Below are 23,648 nucleotides of genomic sequence, written 5' to 3'. Positions count from 1 at the left end.
TCGTCTGCAAATTTGATGAGTTCCCCATCTATCCCTTCATCCAAATCGTTGATGAAGATGTTGAAGAGTACTGGGCCCAGAACAGAGCCCTGGGGCACCCCACTACACACTTCCCTCCATATAGATGCAGTTCCATTGAGGACCACTCGCTGAGTACGGCCGGTCAGCCAGCTACGGATCCATCTGGTGGTGGTTCTGTCTACCCCACATTTTTCTATCTTGTCAAGTAGTAGGTTGTGATCTACTTTATCAAATGCCTTACTGAAGTCCAAGTAAATTATGTCCACAGCATTCCTCTGATCCACTAATTTTGTCACTTGGTCAAAGAATGCAATAAGATTTGTCTGGCATGATCTATTTTTGACAAACCCATGTTGGCTTTTAGTAATGACTTTGTTTGCCTCTAGGTGTTCGTTGATTCGTTGTTTGATTATCTTTTCCAGGATCTTCCCAGGTGAGGTCAGGCTGATAGGTCAGGCTGATAGGTCTGTTTTTGGATCCATTTTTTTTTCCTTTTTTGAGGATGGGAACTACATCAGCTCTTTTCCAGTCCTCTGGTAGTTCCCCTGTGTTCCAGGATCTTTGAAAAATATAGTTCAGTGGCTCCGATATCACATCTGCCAGTTCCTTGAGAACTCTGGGGTGTAATCCATCTGGTCCTGGCGATTTGAACTCATCTAGGCTGGACAGGTGCTCCTAACCATTTTCTTGCCTATCTTAACTTGTGTTTCTTATGGCACTATTTTTGATAGGTTGGTCTGTTTTTTCCCTTTGTGTAAAGACAGATGCAAAAAACGAGTTAAATAGTTCTGCTTTCTCCCTGTTGTTTGTCACCTTCTTGCCACTTCCACCCACTAATGGACCAATCGTTTCCTTCACTTTTTTCTTGTTTTTTACATGTTGAAAGAAGCTTTTTTTGTTATTTTTGACTTTGGTCGCAAGCCTTAGTTCATTTTGAGCCTTGGCTTTCTTCACTTCATCTTTGCAGGCTCGGGCTATTTGCTGATATTCTGACTTAGTTATGTTCCCCTCTTTCCACTTTCTATACTTGTCCTTTTTATCTTTCAATTTGTCAGAGAGTTCTTTATGCAGCCATGCTGGTTTCTTTTGAGAGCTGTTGTTTTTCCTCTTTGTTGGTATTGTGCTAGACTGTGCTTTTATTATCTCATTTTTCAAAATTTCCCAAGCTTCTTGAGTTGTTTTCCCCTTGAGGATTCTCATCCATGGAATCCTTCCCAAGCCCTCTCTAAGTTTATTGAAATTAGCTCTCTTGAAGTCCAAGACTCTAGTTTGACTGTGTTCTATTGGTTGTGCTTCTATAATGTTGAATTCTAATATTGCATGATCACTTCCTCCCAGGGTTCCTATGGCTTCAACACCGTCTATCATTTCATCTCTGTTAGTGAGAATTAGATCCAAGATGGCTAATCCCCTAGTTCCCTTCTCTACTTTTTGGGAGACAAAGTTGTCTGCTAGGTTTGCCAGGAACCTGTTTGATCTTCCACTTGGTGCGGAGTTTGTCTCCCAGTTGATGTCAGGGTAGTTAAAGTCCCCCATTACTATTGTGATGTGCTTCCTACATACCTTAGTTAGCTGACTAGCAAAAAGTTCATCTATTTCCTCTGTTTGGTTGGGTGGTCTGTAGTATACACCTATGGCAATGTCATTTCCCCCCCCCTTTTATATTGACCCAAATGCATTCAAGACAGTTTTTATCATTGTTGTACTCTATTTCTGTGGAGATGTAGTTATTTCTTATATAGAGAGCAACTCCACCTCCTCTTTTATTTGGTCTGTTTCTTTTAAATAATTTAAATCCCTCTAGCTGTGTGTTCCATGTGTGAGTTTCATCCCACCATGTTTCCGTAATGGCAACAATATCGTATCTGCCCTCATTAACCTGAATTTCTAGTTCACCCTGTTTGCTGTTCATACTCTGTGCATTGGTGTATAAACATTTGAGTCCTTTGTGGGTGGCCCTGTGTTTCCTTTCTACATAACCTGTGTGGTGCCTGAGTTCCCCTATTGTCTTACCACCTATTTGGTTAGTGCACTTTATGTGGCACTCGCTATTAGAGGCTTCATTTTGATTGATAGCAAGGTTGGTATTCTTGTCCACACACACATCTATGCTACATGCACTGATAGCCCTATAGTTTTTAAATTGCCGGGGACAGGGTTGTTCCGTATCAATTAACTCCCTGTCCCCGCTGTTTAGTTTAAATTTCCCTCCAGAAAATCTGTGAATTTATAGCCGAGTAACTCAGTCCCTTTTTTTGATGGATGCAAACCATCTCTTTTGTACATCTTTTGATTGGACCAGCTACTGACATCGTGACTAATATATCCAAAGCCTTCCCCTTTACACCACTCCTTTAGCCACATATTGAATTGTGCTATGCGCTGGCCTTTTCCGTTTTGCTCCTTATACACTGGTAAAACCTCTGAGAAAGTAAGCCTACAGCTTATTCTGCTAAGTTCCTTCCCCAAGCTCTGGAAATCATTCTGCACAGAGAGTACATCTTTTTGGGACAGATCATTAGTGCCAAGATGTACAATAGCCTCCACATCACAGTCCTTGCTGCCATTCTTGATTATTTTAGAAATACGCTTCTTGTCCCTACTGGCAGTAGCACCTGGAAGACACCTGACCTCTTTCAAAGCCTCTGTGTCCTTTCCTAAATTTACATCCCTTATAATTGAATCACCTACCAGAAGGTAGCTTCTCTTTTTGGGAGCCTTTCTATTCTTGCATGACTGTTGTGCAATACCTGATTCACACTTCTCCCTGTCAAAATCTAGTTCTTCATCTCGGACCACAATCCCCTGCTTATTTGAGTTATCTTCACAAATACCTTTACCAGTCTCCTTAGTGTCCCTATAGCTAGCATAATTACTGTACACCATCATTCTTTAATCAGAGGGGTGAGGCTTTCATTGGACCAATGGACACAACAACCTTTCAATGTATGTTAATGGACATAATGCAGAAGAAGACAAACATTTTTTGGGGGGGGATCTTATTGAAATATAAATGGAGGGGAGGTACACCTGACTCAGGTCAGCTGAGTGTAATTTTCAGGTTAAACATCTTTGCCTTAAGTCCTCACCAGCTTGACTTGGCGGCATGTAGTTATAGGTCTCAGCATTATCACATAGGATGAACAGTTCATTATGGGCATGCCATTTTTGTGGCATCTCTGTACCAGACATAATATGCATAGGCTAGTAGAAAGCAGCATTTTAGGAAGATAATAGGGCAATTTTTTAATTATTATTTTGTCTTAAAAGGGCTAGAGATTTTAGCTGGAGTATGTGGTAAGGTTTCCTGGTATCTGTATGCAGGATGTACCATCTTTCTGATATCGGCATTTTAATGTTTATTTGCTCATGCTAGCATAAAAATGAACTAAAATATAAACGTATATAACTCAGATGAATAGAAACAACAAAGATGCACTTTTTAATATAGCCTTTGTGTATTTGCTTATGATTTATGCAAATCCACTGTTGGTGATTTAGAATACTTGTAGGTCATAAAGTTAAGAACTTAGCAGACACCAATTTCCTCTGGTAATACCATACAGTATTTAAAATCTGATTTAATGGCCCTTAGCAATAAACAGAGTTTTGGTAAATGCTTGACATTTTCTTTGAAACTTATAAGGTTTTAACTTCTCTGCTACGGCAGAAATATATATATTTTTGTATTTAATACAAAATGCATTTAGTATAGAATGGATGAATGGATGATTTATGAATGTCTAAATATAAAAGTCATATCCTGAATAGAGGATTCAACAATGTAGTATTTAGCAATCAAGCATTAAAAAAAACTACTGTATCCACTACAGAGATGTGAGTCTATTAGGAGGAAAAGAAACCACACTTAGAACAACAACAACAACAACAACAACAAAATACATATTGCTTATACTGCTTTACTTTTATTTTCTAAAAGACTCTGTTACCATCTAATATTTATAAATAATTACTGATGAAGTTCATACTTAATTACAGAAACTATTCTGGATACCTTTAATTGCTGAAATTCTTGAAAAATAATCAAAATTTGTGGGGGTATTTCCATGATAGTGCCATTTAATTGCATTCTATGTGGGATTTTTTTTCTCTTGGTATGGATAATAAATGAGTATCATTTTTAAATTTATTGGCAATCAACACAGTAATTGCCAGGGTCTTAGTCCACCAAACATCTAACATTAATGTTATCTTGTTAACGTGATCAATAAAAACCAGTGAAACTGGCACCAATGAGTATTTTTTCTTAAGTATTAGCCATGTATTGGGAGACAGATAATTCCAATTGTACTAAGAAGATAAAAAATTAGCCTTTCTTGACCTGCTGCATTTTATTTAAAGGATTGCCCTCCCAGGTTTGGAGTTGATGTAGACTTCAAGTAAGACAAACCGGTTAATTCCAATTGAAAAAGTGTTTTTATTATAAACATAAATTATTGTTGCTACAGAAAAATTTCTACCTTTATGTTACAGAAAAAATCTTGCAATTAATATTCAATCAGAATTGATTTTGTCCCTAGTTCAAGCAGTTAGTTTATTATAGTACATAATGTTGCATGCAAATAAATTTGAACATATACCATGTTTCCACGAAAATAAGACCCAATTGGAAAATAAGCCCTAGCATGATTTTTCAGGATGCTTGTAATATAAGCCCCACCCCAAAAATAAGCTCCAGTTAAGATCATCAGCCAGATGGACACATTTAGTACCGTATTTTCCCAAAAATAAGACCTAACTGGAAAATAAGCCCCAATGCATCTTTTAGAGCAAAAATTAATATAAGACTCCACCTTATTTTGGGGGAAACACAGTAGATAGATTATTATTAACTTTAAAATGGATTACAATATATTCTAGATGCCAGGTGCCTGCAGCTGGGTTATCAAAATTTAGAATGTGCATGTCTTGCAGATTGGAGAATTAGATGTATACTTGCAAAGGCCTTAAAATATGAAGATTTAAGCTGTCAAAGGAAGCTGTAGCAAGGTGAAAGGCAGTTCTAATATAACCTAGGGATTCCATGAGTGATTTTACTGTCAATATTTCATGTCATTAAAACTGTTGAAATAGAAAGTAATGACCAACCCAGTGTTGAAATTTATCAGGAATTCTATAATGTCTATGGGTTAGGCATAAATATTTTTTTCTTGAATGATGTTATCTGGTCTCTTGCACCTTTCTTACAAAATTGAATATTGATGCACAGGGCAAGTGGCCTCTACACTATAACACTTGTGTAAAGAAAAAAGGAAATAATAATCTGGAACTTGGCCCATACAAGTAATTTCAGCATATAAACCATATTGGGTTTCAGTTTTGTTAGATTTTTTTTAATGCACTTAATTTTTATAATAATTTGAAACAACATTTAAAGTTACAATGCAATGTGCAGGTTATGAATTGGTGTTTTAAAACATTGTAATCTACAAATGATAAGACAGTAAACTGCAGTAATAAAAGGCAGGGGATGCATAAAAGAGAGTAGTTTCCATTAAATGGCTTCATAAACCAGAACCAGAATAAACGAATACATTTTGACCTGAAGCTGAGACAATATATTGCCAGCAGCAGCCAGGCATCCAAGGGAGGGATTTTTGAAGCACCACAACAGAAAAGCACTCTGTTCCTTCTTTCAGATTATGTATAAATGGTATTTGGAGCTAAGTTTCCTTTTATAGCTTTTAAAGGCTGTCGGGAAGGGAAGCGCTCTTGCAGACATTTTGGATCGCAGATTGTTTAGGATTTCCAGTACATCTTGACAATCTGAGCTCAGAAGTGGATCAACAGCCAATAAAACATTATTAGAATGAGTATTTTGTGATTTCACTTATCTGACTTGATTATAGTACTGAATGCTACAATAATCTCATCCAGTCTTCCTTTTTCTGCTTGGCCCCTTGTGGCCTGGAAGAGTTCCAGAGAAACTCTGAACATCTGTTGGGATAGAGTCAGGGGAGAGAAATAAATCCAAAATCTGCCAAGATTGGGAGGGGCAGGAGGTTGTCGCACAACCCAGTTCCTATCTTAGATAAACATTAAGCCAGTCTGCAGAAAGAATCGTTGCCCTTTGTAGATCTCTGGAAATTCTGAAAAAAAGAGCATTCCTCAGAATATTTTCCTTTATAAAGAGAATGTTTTATTGATAACAGATAACAACATTCTATTGTATGTTAATAATATACACTTAAATATTGATTATAGGAGGCATTATCATTGTTGCTGACTAGCAACAAATATCTATGGCAGTGGTTCTCAACTTATGGGTTGCGACCCCATTTGGGGTCGATCGACCATTTCACAGGGGTCGCCAAGCAAGGCTGTCCGCCATTTTTTCCCCTTTTTCAGCGGGTGCCTTACCTCCCTTGGGCTGGGCCAGCTGGTGGTCCAGCCAGTGGTCGGCCTGCTCTGTCTCTGCTGCTTGCCAGCTACGCCTCGGCCAGTGCAGGGGGCAGCACCACACATGCATGGCACTCCTGGGCAGGGAAAGTCCTCGACTTACGACCGGTTGGGTAGTCCTCGACTTACGACTGGTTTAGTCCTCAACTTACAAACAATTTAGTTCTTGACTTACGACCGGTTGGGGGTCGCGGCATTAAAAAGGTTGAGAACCACTGATCTATGGAGAGATCATAAACAGAAGAATCAGACTGGGGAATAAGTAGAAACTGTGCTTAAAGAAGAGGCTCACCATCACATCCAAGGCTTGTCTGTTCAAAGCAAGTTTTATGTTGTCCAAAAGAACTGGCTGTTATTGACCCCATCTCTGAATTTTTTACAGCAGTGCTATCCTGGATAAAGATGATAACATTGTGTCAGGAATGTGTACAGGTAATCCTCAACTTACAGCCACAGTGGAACCCCAAATTTCTGTTGTTAAGCAAGACTGTTGTTAAGTGAGATGTGCCCATTTTCTGACATTTTTGCCACAGTTGTTAAGTGAATGGCTGCCAATGTTAAATGAATCATGTGATTGTTAAGTGAATCTGACTTCCCCATTGACTTTGCTAGTCAAACAAGGAGGTTATAAGGTTATAAATGGTGATCACATGACCCCAGAATAGTGTAATCATCATAAATACCTGCCAGTTGTCAAGTACCTGAATTCTGATCACATGACCATGGGGATGCTGCAAAAGTCATTAAGTGAAAAAACCAGTCATAAATCACTTTTTTCAATGCTGTTGTAACTTTGAAATGTTACTAAATGAATGGTTGCAAATTGAGGACTCCTTGTATATCATATTGAAAGTCTAGAAATTAGTGCAGGTGCATGTATGAGAACAATAGAGATGATAGTAGTGAGTAGGCTACTCAAGGTCTAGAACTGTCTAGAACTATCTAAAGAACTGGCCGCCTTGTGTGATATTAAGGAAAATGAGATATTGAGTAAGAGAGGGAGGGAAATAATTTTGATAGATTTCCAGATTGATAGCAGAGATTTTTCTGAAACCTTCTTCATTTTGCTTCTCAGGAGGGAAAATCCAAATGGTTAAAATTGTACTCATTTACTCATTTTCTCTTTTCTTCCTAGTGCATTTCAAATAAACTAATAAATAATAAACTAATAAATCTGCAGCAACTAAGCCTGTTTCTGGCCAGGGCACCTCCAAATTCCCCTCTTTCTTTTGACTTTTGATATTTGGGAGAAAAATGTTTCCCCTTTTTTTCTTTTTTTAAAAATTTATTTTGAAATTTTGTTTTCAAATTTTGTGTGTTTTGATAGAAATGACACTTATGACACCGATCTCTCTGCACATCAGGCCATAAAAGTGAATTTACGTGCATCCCATATGCACCCCATCAGCAATTTCAGCAGGCAAGAGTCATTTGGGACAACTGGATATCCCCTGGGCAACAGCAATGTCACTGGTTAATGCTTTCAACCTAGAAGCACCTCAGTGACAGAAGTGCAATGCAATTTGGGGTTCTTGATACCATCATGTGATATAACCAGGGCTTTTTTTGTAAAAAAATAAAAGGTGCCGGAACTCACACACATCATACAACCCACCTTGCCTACCCTACAAGGTTCCATCCAAAAAAGGTGCCGGAACTCCGTTCTGGGCGTTCTATGACAAAAAAGGCCCTGGATATAACTATTGTTATATGCAAGTTATTCCACTGGAAAAAAATAAGTGAAACCAAAAAGGTTGAGTGTCTGACAAAGGGGCTATACAGTACAATAATCATTTTACCTAGCGATAGATGAATGTACTCTGTGAAATATTGAAAGATGCAAGGGCAGCTCACTAGAGAATTAAACTGTTTGAATCTTGGGGTCACATTCAACTCTATAATAAGAAGAGGATTTACCAATATAGCTGCAAGGTTTATGACCATGAAGATTAAAATTGTATATGAAACAACTCAGATTCAGTGCTTTCTCTAGTATAAAAACCACCAAGTTAAATATTTACTCGTAGCGCCCCCAAGAAAGATTAGATGTAAGAATGAGTGGATTTATATAGATGCGCAGGGAGAATTCTGACATTGAATTTTGAACCAGCTGAAAACACTTCATACAACAACAACAACAACAATAATAATAGAGTTGGAGAGGACCTTGAAGGTCTTCTAGTCCAACGCCCTGCTCAGGCAGAAAATTAGTCTTATCAAAAATTCTATCAATCATAACTTTGAGTTGCAATAAAGGCTCTAGGTTAGTGTTCTTTTTGACTTGGTTGCTGCAAATCACTGCCTCAGATAATCCAACAGCACAGAAATAGGCATAAAAGAGTAACACAAAACCTAGAAGAGTCATGTGGTGCAAGTATTACTAAATGTGCCATTCCAGATTACATATCATCTCAAGAGAACCTAAATCTCTTTTCATTTATGCCTCTATCAAAACAAAGAAGAGGTTGCTTCAGAAACCTCAAACATTTTATTTGATATGTTCACAATGTTATGACTGATATTTTAATTATATTGATTGATTGATAAAATCTATTACATGCTTTCTTTTATTTTTTTTTCAAAGCATAAGTGCCTTAAATTAAAAACAGTAAGAAGTGCATGAAGATAAACACATTTTTCAAAGGAAATATTATATTCTGTAACTGGTTTAAATACAGCTCCCGTTTGCCATTCAGAAGACAAAGATCTCTAAAAACAGCATAAAACAGATTCAGGACAGTGTTGTCCACAATACCATAAGAAAAGGCCTGCATAGGTTGGGGGAATACGTTGGGAACTAGAATTTCCCAGTGTTATGTCAATACTCAACTAATACCTCGTCATTTGTGTGTGAGTTGGGCATATAATTTTGTTTAATAAAGAGAAGAAAAGGAAAAGAAAAGAAATGTAGGACATTACATAGGAAGTTGTCCAGTAAGGGAGAAAAAGACAGAGGAATAAGAATGAGAGGGACCTCACCCACATTTTTACAAAGGGCAATCAACTGCTTTTAAGTGGCTTCATTCTAGTAAAAAATGAAGTTTTTTATTTCACCATGCTATGTTGGGGATTTTTCAGATTTCTGGGCTAGGCAGAAGATGGAACCTGAAAGCTGGACCAGCCTATAAGCCTATCTAGTTCATCATTCCATGGCACTTAATCATTAAAGGGAGGCATCTGGGAATCTCACCAACATGAACTGGAGTGACAACCTCTCTCACTACTGCTTGTGGTACATAAGGTATGCTCCCTATGATTCAGGAGGCAATCAGCAGCCTACAATATTAGTAGCCACTGATTAGCTATTTTCATTTGCTTCCTACATTTCATTTTCAGTTTTGCAGGCAGGTTGACATTTTCAATGAGCTACCCAGTATACTGTACCTCCAAAATCTATTTCCTGATCAGTCACTGCTGGCTTAGGTCCCATTGATGTATTGGTGTAGTCTGGATTTTTAACTCTTTTTTTTGGTGGTGGGTGGGGGACCAAGACATAGCACTTTACACCTGTTTGCCATGAGCTGTGTTTGTCATTTTGAAACCCATTCACCCAGCTTGGAGAGATCCTTCAGAGCTCTGCACTATCAATTTTTATTTTACCACCCTGAAGAATTCGATATCATACTATCTTCCTCTTAGTCCTAACCACATTATATATATATATATATATATATATATATATATATATATATATATATATATATATATATATAATGACCAACTGTCCTCCTTTAGGGAGGACAGTCCTCCTTTTGTAAGTTCTGTCCTCCCTCAAAAAGCGTCCTCCGTCATGTCCTCCTTTTCGATATTTGAAGACTAATCTGCAGGGCTTTTTTTCCCCTCATAGAATGCTCAGAATGGCGTTCCGGCACTTTTTTTTGATGGTTTTTTTTCAACTTTTGCATGAGCTGTGCTACTCCCCCTATTGGTTTTCGAAAGCCAATAGGAATTGTTCTGGCACCTTTTTGATGTTTTTTTTTTTCAACTTTTGCATGAGCTGTGCTACTCCCCCTATTGGCTTTCGAAAGCCAATAGGAATTGCTGCTAAGCATGGCAAAACACCTGGCTGGCAAACTTTGCACATGCAAGTTGTCTGTATTATTGTTGCAATGAATAAAATGTTTCTTTTATTTACAATATTTTTTTCTTCAATTTATTTGTGTCCTCCTTTTCACTGTAAAAAAGTTGGTCACTATATATATATATATATATATATATATATATATATATATATATATATATATATATATTTTTTTTCTGAGGTTTTCGCGGGTATTTGTATATAGGTCTTTGGTTGTTCGGGTTTTCTCCCGCGTAAAATTGGAAGTGTCTTGGCAACGTTTCGACGAAGTCACATTCGTCATCTTCAGGCTGGTGTTTTTAGCTTCTTGCTTTGAGCAGCAATGTGTGGTTTTAGCTGTTTCTTCCTTTTAAATTGACTTTAAAAATACCAGAACCATTGCCAAAAGTGAACATTTTAATAACAGAATAATCAGAGAAGCCATCGAGATAGAAAAACGCCCACACAGCATGAACAAGCGAGATGATACCTCCCGCCTACCAGCCATTTGGAAACCTGCCCTTATTGACAAACGACTCCCTAACCCCAAAATCTTAAACCCCTCTGCAACTCAGACTAACCTGAGCACAACCAAACAGAACACTCCCCCAGCCAATCAGAGCACAGCCAAGCCCCTAACCATTCAGAACACACCTCCACCCAATCAGAACACAGCCAAGCTCCCATCCAATCAGTTCATACCCTCACTGGCAGTTAAAAGGAAGAAACAGCTAAAACCACACATTGCTGCTCAAAGCAAGAAGCTAAAAACACCAGCCTGAAGATGACGAATGTGACTTCGTCGAAACGTTGCCAAGACACTTCCAATTTTACGCGGGAGAAAACCCGAACAACCAAAGACCTATATATATATATATATATATATATTTGTTTTCTGAGGTTTTCGCGGGTATTTGTATATAGGTCTTTGGTTGTTCGGGTTTTCTCCCGCGTAAAATTGGAAGTGTCTTGGCAACGTTTCGACGAAGTCACATTCGTCATCTTCAGGCTGGTGTTTTAGCTTCTTGCTTTGAGCAGCTCAAAGCAAGAAGCTAAAAACACCAGCCTGAAGATGACGAATGTGACTTCGTCGAAACGTCGCCAAGACACTTCCAATTTTACGCGGGAGAAAACCCGAACAACCAAAGACCTACATATATATATATATATATATATATATATATATATATATATATATATATATATATATAAGGTGACCACCTTTTTTACACATACATACATACATACATACATACATACATACATACAGTATAAGTTGAAAATATAAGTCCCTGTACTGATCCCTTGGGGAACCACCTTTTCACATCTTGCCAGTGTGAAGCTTGTCCATTTATTTAGAAGACTTGTGGGAATCCCTTGGTGGTGGGAGAAAGTGATTAAATTTAGCACTGCAACAATGGAGGATGGTGAGGTAATGCAGAGAAGAGCAGTGAAGAAGATCTGCAGGTAATCGCCTGGTTACATTTGCAGGGGTAAAGGAAGTAAGGCAGGGCCTCAGAAGGCTGCGAAGACCTGTGTGTGTGTGTGTGTGTGTTTGTGTTCATAGATTGTTACTGGCAGCATTAATCGCTCTCGTCACTCTTAGCTAACTTGGTTCTAGACAGGAATGAGAAGATGGAAGAAAGAAGGTAACCTTATTTTTTTCAGACCACTAAAAACAAACTTTTCTCTCCTCCTTCCCTTCCCTCCATTTATGCCTGAAGAGGCCCTTTGTAACAAATTGGCAGCATACCTCTGTATTTATTCTTACTCTCTCTTTCCTGCTTTTTTTTTTTAATCACTTGCCAATTGATGAAAATACATCGCCTCTTATTCCTTAGAGCAAACTTTGCTTAGCAATAGCAATGGCACTTAGAGTTAGATACCACTTCACAGTGCTTTACAGCCCTCTCTAAGCGGTTTACAGAATCAGCATATTGCTCCCAACAATCTGGCTCCTCATTTTACCGACCTCAGAAGCATGGAAGACTGAGTCAACCTTGAGCCGATCAGAATTAAACTCCTGGCAGTGAGCAGTGAGTTAGCCTGCAGTACTGCATTCTAACCACTGCGCCACCACGGCTCAGCTTAAGGAGTCTTTGACGGGTAATTATGGAAATTATGGAAATGTTTAAGGTTTCTACAAATATTCTTTATTTTTATGTTCTGCCCTTTCTTCTTCACTTAGAAATATTTCATTTCCCAATTCTAGGCGGGAACCTTAAAGTGGTGACATGCCAGCAAAGCCACCTACATGCTATGTATCCATAGTGTGTACAGTGACTGCTAAAAGATAAACTCAGAAACTTTGCTCTGAAGTGAGAAGAACCAAATATCCAGCAACTCATGCTTTTTAATAGATCTTCATTTGCATTGTGATATCATTTCAGTATTTTAGTAGCACTGATCCTGGTTATAGTGACTTGAACTTATTTCCCAAGTTTAATGACCAAAGTAATCTAAGTGTGTCCATGCTGTTTAAGACCAAAGGACTAATTACATGAGGTTGTTTTGTGATGACAGCTGAGGCCTCTCAAGAGCCAAAGAGTATCACTTACTAATTATGAAGCAACATGGGCAGGAACATTACACCTCTGAAAGAGAACTCTTGCCATAGCAATTTAGTATGTTACGTTACTGTATGTTTTATAAATGTCCTAATTTTCTTGAGAGGCTATTTAAACTTGTTGGATTTCCCTATTGCCCATTCACTGGACTTTAATTTCTTTTATATGAGACTGCAAATGGCAGAGCTGGAATTGCTATTTGCAGACAATTAACAAGAACTGGGAAGTAATTTGCAGTAAATAATTTGATACCTCTAATCACTTTGCTTGCTGTTAATCCACAAATATGTTATAATTATCCAAAATTTATTTGTTATTCACGGGAATCATTTAGCAGCTAATGGGGAATAGCAGAAGCAGAAACACTTGTATTAGTGGCCTCCACTCTTCCAGATAAAGTTCTGGGGGCTTTTTAAAACATATGCCAGACATCCAATAATGTCAGAGTAATATTTTCCTAAGCTCTCAAAGCATTGCTTTATAGGTACTGAAAAATATTTTAAAGGCTTTCTACAGCTGCATGAATATGATGGGACTGTAAAATTGGCCATGGAAGCCCTACTTATGAGCCTGTAGTTCAGCCTTGCTTGGCAAGTACAAGTAAATTTTTTAAATATTTTTTTCCGGTAATGAACCTGATCATTACTTAATATTTTTTTGCACAGGGGAACATCTAGAGTTCTTCTCTTTTTTTTAAAAAAAAATAAGTGCCAAAGCTTAAATGCTTCAGTACTCCTCATACTGAATCTTCATATGAGGCTATATAGATTATAAATTGCAGTTGTCACTATCGCTGATACTAAGACTTACTGGGGTTGTAGTGGTTAAAATGTTGGGTTTAAGCCTGCTTTTAGCCAATAAGGTTCACTGAGTGACTTTGGGCTAGTCCTAAGCTCAGCCCACCCTACCTCACGCTGATATTATGGGAAGAAGTGGGAAGAAGGATGTGTATCTAAGTCATAAATGAGTTGTATGTCTCTTACAGTGAAATGGTAAATTGGTGCTGTTTTTCATTCATCTTTATTTCAAATTTTTAATTTCCCCCATGCTAAGGTTTACAATGAATTTACATCCCAGTCTGTACAATTTTGAAACATCAAAAAAAGATCAAAGCCTAAAAGTATTCTTAATGATACTAATACTCTCAATTATGCTATGATTCCCTAACTTAATGACCTTGCATTCCTTATGTCCTTTTTCTACATCACCTTTCTAATAATTTTTACAGGTGAAAAAAACATCAAGCCACAAGTTATGCAGTTTCTGTGAGATGTTTATTTTTAAGGATCATATTTTTAATTTTGGCATTTCAGACTGCGTTCAGATGTCTTGACTTCATAACTTATTAGCAATATAATTGAACATTCTTGCATGAATATGATTTGTCTTTGTTGTTGTACCTATGGTATATGCTGGATGTTTTTAGGTGATAACTTCCAGAATTTTTTACAGGACCCAGTTTTGACCCAGTTCTGCTGATAGCTGCCCCCCCCCAGTTGCATGATCACATTTTCAGCACTTGGCAACTGGCTCATATTTATGCTGGTTGCAGCATTCTGTGGTCATGTGACACAACTTATGACTTTTTTTTGCTGAAAACCAGCTTTTTCAGCAAAAAAACACCTATAGGAATGCACTAATTTGCTTAACAACTATAGTGTTTGTTTATCAATCCTTTCAAAAAAGGGTTGGTCATATCAGTGCTTCAAGTTATGACCATCATGACGTATGATGAAAATTCTGGGATCCATTAAGGTCATAAGTCGAGGACTAAATGGGTTGCCTAGGAATTCCAATCTGGAAGGTTTTAGATTAGAGCAGGGGTCTTCAAACTTGGCCCTTTTATGACGTGTGGACTTCAACTCCCAGAATTCCTCAGCCAGGGACACTGGCTGAGGAATTCTAGGAGTTGAAGTCCACACATCATAAAAGGGCCAAGTTTGAAGACCCTTGGGTTAGAGCCCATGTACATTAAGATGCAATCAAATGCTCACTTAGAATAAATTTCATTGAAATCAGTCAGAGTATCTCTGAGCACCCTTCTAAAGATTGCATTGTTAGTAATAGACAGGTGGCTACAAATATCTTCAGCTGCTTTACAACCATAGTTCATTTCAAATAAAACTTGAAAATTAATTTGAGGTTTTGCTGCTGGTCAGAAATATCAAAGTCCTAGGTCAGTGTTTCTCAACCTTGACAATTTTAAGGCATGTGGACTTCAACTCCCATAATTCCACAGCCAGCATTGCTGGCTGTGGAATTCTGGGAGTTGAAGTCCACATGCCTTAAAATTGTCAAGGTTGAGAAACACTGTCCTAGGTAAACAGGATACTGGAGAAGACAGGTAGTCTCTGGACCTTTTTAGGGAAAGTTGACTTAAACTTACAGAATGTTGCAATCCAGTGGATAACCTCCATGACTACAGAAATCTGGTATTAGATTACTTGATGATGAAACTTGCACACATGAAAGTCGTATTTCTCTGATATTGCAAGCTACTTTATGAACAGCTTGTCTGTCATCTTGCATATATTCTAAATAAACAAATGGACCGTAAGCCAGGGATTTCCCCGATAATATCCATATTTCAGCCATGCGGTCACTTGGCAGCCTTAAGGAAACTATAATTGCTTAATCCTAGCCCTCCATCCATCTCTGGAAAATGTGAGTAATATCAGCCAAGTGCAGCATGCCATCTCATCCTCATAGAATTATTAGGAATTTTTTCTGGATTTGCCTTAAAATAGCGTTATATTGTTATATATGACAAATCATATTCATGCAAGAATGTTCAATATATTGCTAATAAGTTATGAAGTCAAGACATCTGAACGCAGTCTGAAATGCCAAAATTAAAAATATGATCCTTAAAAATAAACATCTCAGAGAAACTACATAACTTGTGGCTTGATGTTTTTTTCACCTGTAAAAATTATTAGAAAGGTGATGTAGAAGAAGGACATAAGGAATGCAAGGTCATTAAGTTAGGGAATCATAGCATAATTGAGAGTGTTAGTATCATTAAGAATACTTTTAGGCTTTGATCTTTCTTTGATGTTTTAAAATTGTACAGACTGGGATGTCAAATTCATTGTAGACCTTAGCATGGGGGAAATTAATCATTTTCAGTTTTTTAATTTAAAAAAGATAAAAAGACCCAGGGCACTAAAAACAGATTATGCAGCAGTATTTGGCCTTTCACAATACTTAAGGGACTTTTGATGGAAGTCCATTTTTGGAGTCCTGCATTTGTTTTTAACTGAGTATCAACTTAACCCTAAAATGAAAGATAAGTCTGCTTTACAGATTCATACATGCAAGTTCTGAATTTTAAGAAAGAAATTAATTATGATAAATTTTATAATAAATAAAATAAAATTCCATCCAATCAAAGTCTGGATCTCCTTAAAATTTTACAGACTGCAATGACAGTTATGCGTTTAACATTCACATTTACCTAAATGACTAGTTGAATCATAACCAGTTCTTCTATTTTGCCTGGACACCTGGAGTCAGTTTTCTTCCATAACAAGCAAAAGGCTTTATATCAACCTTGATTCAATCTACAGTATTTTTTTTAAAAAAAACTTCTTGCTTATGCGGCTTTAGTTAATTTCACACGATAGCAAGCTGCATCTGTGCTGAATAAATTGGTATGCCTATTTTAAGAGAATTGAGAGAGGGTGTGCTGTTCTACATTGATATTCTGTTACAAATCATAACTGACACAAAGTGTGAATCTATTGTGGAGCTAATAAACTAATTAAAATAATTTATAATGTGAACTATGAGCTTCTTAACATACCTTTTTTTTAACCTGGATTGTTATTGAAAAACCATATTTATTTTTTAAAAACCTGTAGTTTATAATGTATTTATAAAAACAATTTCCACGGTAAAATAATTATAAAAGCAAAGATAGAAAATATTTTATTTCATATTCAATGTATGATGGTGATAATTTTCTGTGTTCCATTTATGTAAATAATAGTATAATAGACATCAGGGCTTTTTTTCTCATAGAATGCCCAGAACGGAGTTCCAGCACCTTTTTTGGATGGAACCTTATAGGGTAGGCAAGGCAGATTGTATGAAGTGTGTGAGTTCCAGCACCTTTTTTTTTTTTTTACAAAAAAAGCACTGATAGACATTATGTCATTTGAATTTCTTCCACAGTGGTGGCATTGATAAATAATCATCATTCAAAAAGCTTACAAGAACAGCCACAAAAATGAGGAAACAGCAGTAAAGCTACTAAATGCTGATAGCACAGATCAAAATTAAACTATCATTGCAATTATTTGTGTGTTTTAAAATTGGAACTGTACATATTGGAAAAATTATTTAGAAGTTCATTGCACTGGCATGAGGATAAGCACAGTAGCTCTTCATCATTCATTAAAGTTGCTTGATATTTTTTTTTTTAGGCTTCCATATAAATCTGAAAAAAGGTGTGTTACTGCTTTAATAGTCAACCTTTTTAAAGCAATGGGTTCTCTTTTCCCAGCTCTCCTGGAAGCATGAAAAAAAAAAACCCCTAAATCTAGTTAATTGCAGAGAACTGCTGAAATAACGCCAAGTCTGAAGTCCTTTATTCCAAATGGTTTAGAAGTCTTCTCAGTCCTAGTAATTGCTACTGTGTTCTATGAGGTTTATTTTCAGATGTGTGTTTATAGATCCATAAGCTAAAATTCCATTTCTGGTATGATAGCTAGAAGTTGGCAGAGATAATTTTTAATATGTATTTTCAATCCATTACTCAATTAACTTTAAAGGCTTTTCTTTAAAAAAATAATCAATTGTTCCAATAATTGAAGGTCTTCAAGTTAATTATAATGTTGCTTAAAAATTACAAGAAAATAGAAAAATTATGGAATGTAATGTATTTTTTTCAAAAATAAATCAACCATCTTTGAATTAAAAAAATGAAAATATAATAGAAGGCACAAGATAGAAGCCCAGAGTCACTTCAGTCGTGAGATGGATAGCATATAAATGTAATAAATAAATAAAGCCATTATTCCTTTATAATCTATGCAGTTATAAAGATAAAACCCCTTTCTATTTGGCAGTAATAACCAGTCATGGAGTCATTAGTACCAGCAAGTATAAGCAAGTAATTCTTGGATTAATGGATTTAACTCAGTTAAGTCACTTGTGTCCATGGATTTATGCCAATATTGGGGGCCACTGCTAGGAGAGAGATGGGAGTTAAAGGAATGAAAAGGTTCTGATTGGGGCTTTTTTTTGTCACAGAACGCCCAAAACGAAGTTCCGGCACCTTTTTTGGATGGAACCTTGTAGGGTAGGCAAGGCGGGTTGTATGATGTGTGTGAGTTCCAGCACCTTTTTTTAAAGAAAAAAAAGCACTGGTTCTGATCAGGAATTATCTATAAAGAAAAAATAATTTCTTACATTTATTCTTTGAAACATGGTTGTGATTCAGTCAGTCATTTAAGTATGAATGTTAAACACATACTTGTCATTGCAGTCTATTAAATTTTAAGGTGTTCCAGCCTTTATCTGAATAGAATTTTATTCTGAACGAATGCTTAAAATTTGTAGGTTGAATTCTATATTGAAAGGCCAGGTTGAACAGTATATATAAATGTTGATAATCAGACCGATCAGTTCTAGTTTTAACAATTTGAATTTTGTTTGGCATAATAATAGAAGACCCACATTTCTGCCTGTGTCCAAGTCTTTTTGAATCACTGCATCTCATCTCACTAGTTGTTTTCCTTGTTATATTTTTGCACTGTGCAACTTAAGTAAATCACAACCAACTAAAGCATTAGGCTGCTATGTGTAGATAAATGGATTACATAACGCATTATTCGGGTATGAACAAATTGGGGAGAAAATATATTGGCTGGAATTTATTTTCTCCCCAAAAGCAATATTTTGCTTGCTAAAACTGAACTTCTTCATATCTTCACGATAAATGGCATGACCTTCCTGGAAATGAGATGCTAAAGATGATCTTAGCATAAACTGTTTGCCAGCCCTATCAGCTAAACCAGACAGGAAACCCAACTAGATTAAGTCAAATTCTATTTTATTATAAGGCTACATTAACAAAATCTTGCAAGTCCAAAGGTATAAACTTCCCACCACCATTTTTATCCCTCTGATCAATTGGGGCAGATCCTTCATAAGTTTCTTTCTTCGACTATTAAGAACTATAGACTTGTCCCTCTCTTGTCTGATAGTTTCCTAGGCAGCTTTTCTTTCCTTCCTTCCCCAAGGCCATCTACACATTATACTACATCCCCCTCAGACTCATCCTCCCCTCCCAAGTTCCCAGGGGAAATAGATTTTATATGTATGAGAATGAAATATAGCTGTGCGGCTTATTTGTATCATCCTGTAATTGATCTGCTCCAGTTGAGTGGCAGCAGTTTTCTTCTCTGTTAAGTCACTGGGGGTTTCCCGCCTCACTTGTCTGATCATTTCCTAGGCAGCATTCTTCCTCTCATTCCTCAAGATCATTCTCACACTTATGCTGGAGACAGATGAAAAATTATAGGAGGAGTCAAAGGAGGAGGAGGAGGAGTCAAAATCACAGGAGGAGTCAAAGCTAGAGAAATGTGCTGAACCTGGGAACAAGTATATTGTTATTGGAGGCTAGAAGTATAAAAAATAATTTTCAGTTATGGTCTTAAAGGGTTGCATATTGAATTTCACATAGCAGGAGATTCTTGAAAGCTACTATAAATGTATTTATTAACTATGTGACGACACAAAGATTTTATAAGAAAATAATTTTCCCTGGAAATTTTATTTGTATTTACAATTTTTGTAAATTGGAGATCATTTAATATAGATATTGATACTTAATTGCTTTTAGGCTGCCATTTCTAGGCTGTTTACACATATACACATACATATAAATATACATATATTTTTTTCTATGAGAAAAAAGCCCTGTGTATGTATGTATGTATGTGTGTGTTTGTTTGTGTATGTATGTATGTATGTGTGTATGTGTGTATATATATATATATAGGTCTTTGGTTATTTGGGTTTTCTCCCGCGTCAAATTGGAAGTGTCTTGGCGACGTTTTGACAAAGTCTCATTCGTCATCTTCAGGCTGGTGTTTTCGGCTTCGTGCTCCTAGGAGCAATGTGTGATTGTAGCTGTTTCTTCCTTTTAACTGCCAGTGGGGGTATGAACTGATTGGGTGGGAGCTTGGCTGTGTTCTGATTGGGTGGAGGTGTGTTCTGATTGGTTAGGGGCTTGGCTGTGCTCTGATTGGATGGGGAGGTTGGCTGTGCTCTGATTGGCTGTGCTCTGATTCACACAGCATGAATAAACGAGATGATACCTCCCGCCTACCAGCCATTTGGAAACCCGCCCTTATTGACAAATGAGTCCCTAACACAAAGAATGACACCAGACCCACACTCATAAAAACCACACAGGATGTCACCACCACACATCCACACAAAAAGCAAACCCAAACCCACACCAATGATGAGGTACGACCACAAACCAGAAGCCAGACCACAGCTGCATCATTAGCCACTTTAAACCCCTCCAATCCATACATGAAGCAAACTGACACCCACGATGAAGATGAGGTATGACCACAAATGCGAAGCCAAACAACAGCAACGCAGCTCACCATCTCAAATCCCCCTGCAACTCAGACTAACCTGAGGACAACAAAGCCCCCACCCAAACAGAACACTCCTCCATCCAATCAGAGCACAGCCAACCCCCCATCCAATCAGAGCACAGCCAAGCACCTAACCAATCAGAACACACCTCCACCCAATCAGAACACAGCCAAGCTTCCACCCAATCAGTTCATACCCCCACTGGCAGTTAAAAGGAAGAAACAGGTATGATCACACATTTCTCCTAGAAGCACGAAGCTGACAACACCAGTCTGAAGATATATATGTTTTCTGAGGTTTTCGCGGGTATTTGTATGTAGGTCTTTGGTTGTTCGGGTTTTCTCCCGCGTAAAATTGGAAGTGTCTTGGCGACGTTTCGACGAAGTCCCATTCGTCATCTTCAGGCTGGTGTTTTCAGCTTCGTGCTTTGAGCAGCAATGGGTGGTCTTAGCTGTTTCTTCCTTTTAACTGCCAGTGGGGGTATGAACTGATTGGGTGGGAGCTTGGCTGTGTTCTGATTGGGTGGAGGTGTGTTCTGAATGGTTAGGGGCTTGGCTGTGCTTTGATTGGCTGGGGGAGTGTTCTGTTTGGTTGTGCTCAGGTTAGTCTGAGTTGCAGAGGGGTTTGAGATTTTGGGCTGCCTTGCTATTTTTTGGCTTTGCGTTCGTGGTCGTGCTTCCTCTTCATGGAGGGTGTCAGTTTGCTTCATGTATGGATTGGAGGGGTTTAAAGTGGCTAATGATGCAGCTGTAGTCTGGCTTCTGGTTTGTGGTCGTGCCTCGTCATCGGTGTGGCTTTGGGTTTGTTTTTTACGTGGATGTGTGGTGGTCACCTCCTGTGTGGTTTTTGTGAGTGTGGGTCTGGTATCATTTTTTGTGTTAGGGAGTCGTTTGTCAATAAGGGCGGGTTTCCAAAAGTGAACATTTTAATAACAGAATAATCAGAGAAGCCATCGAGATAGAAAAACGCCCACACAGCATGAACAAGCGAGATGATACCTCCCGCCTACCAGCCATTTGGAAACCCGCCCTTATTGACAAATGACTCCCTAACACAAAAAATGTTCAATGATGCAATCTTCGATCTCTGGGAAGAGTATACTCCAATTTTTGATAAAACAGTTATATATAAGGTTAAAACAACTTAGTTTTCGCTGGTCCTCTGCCGGCGTCCTCAGAGTGGGGCTTAGGGGGTGGGAAAGTTCTTTTTATCCCCTTGCTGATCCAACTGCCTACTCATTGCCCTCGTGACAGGGCCACTCTTCCTGATTGCCTGTAACTGCCTTAACTGTTCCGCCCTCTCTTTTTTGCACTCTAATATTGTATTTTTCTGCTCTGTCATCCTTGTGCCGCCTCCTCCTCCCTGCGCTGTTATTACCAACACACTCCTCAATCCCTCCTCTCTACCCAATGCAAGGTGCCTCCTCCGATTCGACACTACACGAGTCCTGTCACGGAGTTCCTCCTTTTTATTCTCCCTGTTGGGCTGCTGGTCTACTTGCCGTTTTTGCGTTCCATTGCCAGTTCTTATCTCATCTTCCTCCTCCAACTCTCCTCCTCTCCTAACCTGCCGATTCATACACCCTTTTTGTCTTCTGTTGTCCTTTTCTGTCATCCTCCCCTTCTCCAATTTTTCCCTTTCCCTAACCTGCTTACTTGTGTACCATTCCTGCCTACCATCATCTTCTCCTATCCTATATACAGTATCAAGAGTGTATTTGATGTAAGAGGAAGGAGGGAGGAAGACAAAGCTACAGTAGAAGGTTTCTATGAAAAAAGAAATAGTAATCTTTTTTGCCCAGAAGAAATAAACTTTAATATGACTCTATATTACTACTAAGGAGCAAGCAGGTTCCTAATTTCCTTTGTAGGGACCAGGATAACACCTGCAGGATTTGACTTCATTAAATAAAATGCAGGGTAAAGCAAATGCTCATTTCTGTTATGCAATATGATTCTCCCGGAATTATGCTGTATAATGAATGGATGGAAATCCTTGACAGTACCATGCAGCAAAACAATATTTGGTGGAAGGACATAGGGGACAATATAATAAGGCTTGAAATAATAGCAGAAAAATTAATGTTCAGGGGAAAATGCTAGGGTAATTTCATAATTGATTGCTATCATTTAATCTATTATAAATTACCAGACCGTGTTATGGAAAATGATGCCACCAGAAGAGCATGTCTAACAAAATATAATTGAGTTCATTACAAATTCATCTGCGGTAGCTACTGCTGGTGGGTTATTAGAACCATTTGTCAATGTACCTTTTTAACCAGTTGTTTACTTCCTTATGCAACCACCAAATGCCATTTCAAAAGTACCTGAGATTCTTTCTCATTTGATAGAATCTACAATAGACGTTAATTCTAGTAGAGACATGTCAAACTTGCGACGTCGCACAACATATCGGGATGGTTTTGCCATTGCCGGCAATGGGGTGGGGGTGGCTTCTGGATGATACATCTGGCCCGCTGACCGGCAGTTTGACACCCCTGTTCTAGAACTTATCTTTAACTTTAAATAACATTTTCAAAGTAGATATTAATATGTTTATCAACTATTGATTAAATAATTAGAATCTCTGATAATGCCAAATCAATAATTGCAAGTCCTTAAAATGTGTCAAAGTAGTATTAATGGATTTGAAAATAAAATCAATTTATCGAAAAAAAAATATATTCTGAGTCATGAAGGAATATACTGTACCTAAAAGGAACGGACATCAGATTTTCTTTGTTGGCAATACAACAAAGTTGAGGGATCACTGATCCATATGATCTGGTCTTCTGGATTGTTAGTATCTTTTTTTTCAATGTACAGTAGATTTATGGAGAAATAGCTTAACTGTTAAATATGGTTAATGTGATGCTGAATTATATCCTCAAACGGTAGGGCCTGACTGTGAGAAATTTTGATTGCACTGGGCATGTTATTCCAGATGTTTAGGAT

The 23,648-nt window shown here is 37.7% G+C and overlaps 1 protein-coding gene across 6 annotated transcripts in view; it reads left to right on the top strand.

Moving 5' to 3' along the window:
- Positions 1-23,648, top strand: part of B3GALT1 (beta-1,3-galactosyltransferase 1) — a 403,097-nt gene that overhangs the window by 92,598 nt on the left and 286,851 nt on the right. Inside the window, exon 2 of one of the 6 annotated variants that reach the window (XM_039365431.1) lies at positions 9,520-9,682. The exons of the other annotated variants lie outside the window; for them this stretch is intronic. The gene's annotated coding sequence lies outside the window, so the exon portion shown is untranslated. The remainder of the gene's footprint in view (positions 1-9,519; positions 9,683-23,648) is intronic. 6 annotated transcript variants of the gene reach the window in all.

Source organism: Crotalus tigris, unplaced genomic scaffold (genome assembly GCF_016545835.1).
Source record: "Crotalus tigris isolate CLP2741 ecotype Arizona unplaced genomic scaffold, ASM1654583v1 scf7180000020074.1721668, whole genome shotgun sequence".
Lineage (NCBI taxonomy): Eukaryota > Metazoa > Chordata > Lepidosauria > Squamata > Viperidae > Crotalus > Crotalus tigris.
This window is presented reverse-complemented; position numbering and strand designations above follow the sequence as displayed.